We start from the raw sequence: 3,480 nt of genomic DNA, 5'->3' as shown, positions 1-3,480 counted from the left end.
AAGTCACACTGTGAATAAAATATAACATTAAAGAAAACGGTGTTAAGTACAAGAGTTTGTTTCAAGAATAAAATAATCTATTACTTTCTGAATTGTTTATATACCACCATTCTTTTAAGAGAAGCTTTACACAACTTAACCGTATTCATTTCAAGGTGTTTACTGGGATATTCTTTAAAAGTAAAATGTTATACTGAACTCAAAATATGTCTTTGAATGTAATTTATCCAAATAAATATGACATTATACAGCATGAGAAGAGATGAAAATATGTGGTAGATTCAGACAAATGACTATTTTATTTGCTAAAAGATACACATTTTTGATACTCTTCATAATATGAATGAATATTCCAGATTTTAGGCTTGGTTAAAAAAGTTGGAACCAGAAGATTCCATATGGTATGCTTCTGAGGTATATGAGCATGGGTTGGCAAGGAAGGGCAGGAGGGAACATGGTTCAAAATTTTTTGAGAAAGAAGAAGTAGCTGGGCTTCTCTTGGATCTGTAGCTGCTTCAGTGGCCCTACTGGGCTTCCTAGCAGTGGCATAGCAGAAAAATAAAAAATATCTGCATGTATTCAGGTAACCAGAGATGAGAATTATGAGCCCATTGAAATACCATCAGAAGATGATGGAACGGTGCTGCTGCCCATGGTTACAGTCCAGTTTCCAGGGGCATGTGGGCTTCCCTACAGGATTCCAGTGTCTCAGGTATTAGGGGTGTCTGCTGGTAGAAGGAATTCTGCATGCCCCCAATGCTGGCTGGGGAAATTTGATATACGTTGTTAACTATTCTGTAGATGACTACAGAAAAAGGGATAAGACAGATACTTCATTAGCCACAAAAGTGAAAAGAGTAGTCCAGAAAACATCTGCTTTAGTAGTGTTGAGTCTCCCGTGGAAAACAACTGAACACGATCTGAAAGAATGTTTCAGTACCTTCAGAGAAATTCTTATGGTTCAGGTCAAGAAGGATGTTAGAACTGGCTATTCAAAGGGGTTTGGCTTTGTTTATTTTATAAAATATGAAACCCAGGTGAAAGAATGTCACAGCAACATAAGACAGATAGATTATGGTGTGACTCTACAATTCCTAACTCTAAGCAAACCCTGAATGAGACTTTGAGAAGCAAAAAGATGTTTGTGGGGTGTTGTACAGACAACATGAATTCTGATAAACTGCAGCAGTTCTTTTGTCATTGCAGAGAAGTGATAGATGTCTTCAATTCCAAACCATTCAGGGACTTTGACTTTCTTACATTGCAGATGTTTAGCTTGCCCAGTCTCTTTGTGGACAGGACTTGATTATTAAGGGAATCAGCATACATATATCCAATGCAAGTGTAAGCACAATAGCAATAGACAGAAAGAGGTGGAAGATTTGGTGGTAATCCAGGTAGCTTAGGGAATCAGAGCGGATTTGTTAACTGTAGTAGAAGTGGAGCAGACCTGAGAAACAATCAAGGTAGAACATGGAGGGTGGAATGAACTGCAGGGTCAGGCAGTGGTTTTAAATGAGACTTTAGCTCAAGTATGGATTCTAAGTCTTCTGGCTGGAAAATACAGACGTGGGGGTTATGGTTGGTTGGAATCGAATGGTGGAATTACACATTTTTCTAAACTCACAGTAAGTATACATAAAATATGTACTAAAAACTTTCAAAATTGGTTTGTCAAATGTGGAGTATATTCAGCAGTATTTTTAACATTTTTCTTTAAAAAAAGAAGAATAGCTGATGAGATTTTATAAATTTTGTTACATAAACGGTTGAAATATTGAGTGATTGAAAGTGAACTGCTGTTAGCCTAATTTGACAAATCAATAGTATACAACTGATATCAAAAGGATTCCTCTGTAATATTTTATCCCTGGACATGTCAATTCTTTGCACATTCAAAATGGAAACCATTGATTAAACTTTATTCTTTTCTTCTTGTTTTAATTTAAACCCCATCATATGAATTTTTTTTTTTCCTTAAGAAAATCTCTTTTGGAGAGGTCACAGTGTCATGTTTTGTTCTTTTGTTTTTGTTTTTTAACACTTGTTTCCCTCTGATATGGTTTGGATGTGTCCCCACCCAAATCTCATCTTGAATTGTAGCTCCCACAATTTCCATGTGTTGTGGGAAGTACCCAGTGGGAGAAAACTGAATCATGGGAGCAATTTCCCCATACTGTTCTCAAAGTAGTGAACAAGTCTCACCAGACGAGATGGTTTTATAAGGGGAAATCCTTTTTGCTTGCTTTCATTCTCTCTTGCTACTGCCAGGTAAGAAGTGCCTTTAGCCTTCTGCCATGATTGTGAGACCTCTCCAGCCACATGGAATTGTGAGTCCATTAAACTGCTTTTTCTTTATAAAATACCCAGTCTTGGGTATGTCTTTATCAGCAGCCTGAAAACAGACTAATACAGTAAATTGGTACTGGTAGAGTGGAGTGCTTCTCTGAAGATACCCAAAACTGTGGCAGTGACTTTGGAACTGGGTAACAGGCAGAGATTGGAACACTTTGGAGGGCTCAGAAGAAGACAAGAAAACGGGGGAAAGTTTGGAACTTTCTAGAGACTTGTTGAATGGCTTTGATCAAAATACTGATAATGAGATGGACAATGAAATCCAGGCTGAGGTGGTCTCAGATGGAGACGTGGAACTTGTCAGGAAGTGGAGTAAAGGTGACCCTTGCTATTTTCTAGCAAAGAGACTGGTGGCATTTTGCCTCTGCCCTAGAGATTTGCGAAACTTTGAACTTGAGGGAGATGACTTAGGGTATCTGGCAGAAGAAATTTCTAAGTACCAAAGCATTCAAGAGGTAACTTGGGTTCTGTTCAAAGCATTCAGCTTTAAAATGAAACAGAGTATAAAAATTTGGAAAATTTGCAGCCTGACCATGCAATAGAAAAGAAACACCCATTTTCTAAGGAAAAATTTAAGTCGCTGCAGAAATGTGCATAAATAAGGAGGAGCCAAATGTTAATCACCAAGATAATGGGAAAAATGTCTCCAGGGCATGTCAGAGCTATTTATGGCAGCCCCTCCCATAATAGGCCCAGAGGCCTAGGAGAAAAAAATGGTTTTGAGAGCTGGGCCCAGAACCCCCTGCCTGCTGTATACAGACTATGGACTTGGTGCCCTGCATCCCAGCCACTCTAGCCATGGCTAAAATGGGCTAAGGTACAGCTCCGGCCATGGCTTCAGAGGGTGTAAGTCACAAGCCTTGTCAGCTTCCACATGGTATTGAGCCTGAGGGTACACTGAAGCCAAGAATTGGGGTTTGGGAACCTCTGCTTCAATTTCAGAGAATGTACAGAAACACATGAATATCCAAGCAGATGTTTGCTGCAGGAGTGGGGCTCTCATGGAGGACCTCTGCTAGGGCATTGTGGAAAGGAAATGTGGGGTGGAAGTCCCACATAGAGTCCCTACTGGGGCACTGCCTAGTGGAGCTGTGAGAAGAGGGCCACCATCCTCCAGACCACATA

The 3,480-nt window shown here is 39.7% G+C and overlaps 1 pseudogene; it reads left to right on the top strand.

Moving 5' to 3' along the window:
• The first annotated feature begins 568 nt into the window (after nt 1–568).
• Nucleotides 569–1,515, top strand: LOC100588013 (annotated as a pseudogene).
• Nucleotides 1,516–3,480: the final 1,965 nt, after the last annotated feature.

This window comes from Nomascus leucogenys, chromosome 3 (genome assembly GCF_006542625.1).
Source record: "Nomascus leucogenys isolate Asia chromosome 3, Asia_NLE_v1, whole genome shotgun sequence".
In the NCBI taxonomy this organism is placed as follows: domain Eukaryota; kingdom Metazoa; phylum Chordata; class Mammalia; order Primates; family Hylobatidae; genus Nomascus; species Nomascus leucogenys.
This window is presented reverse-complemented; position numbering and strand designations above follow the sequence as displayed.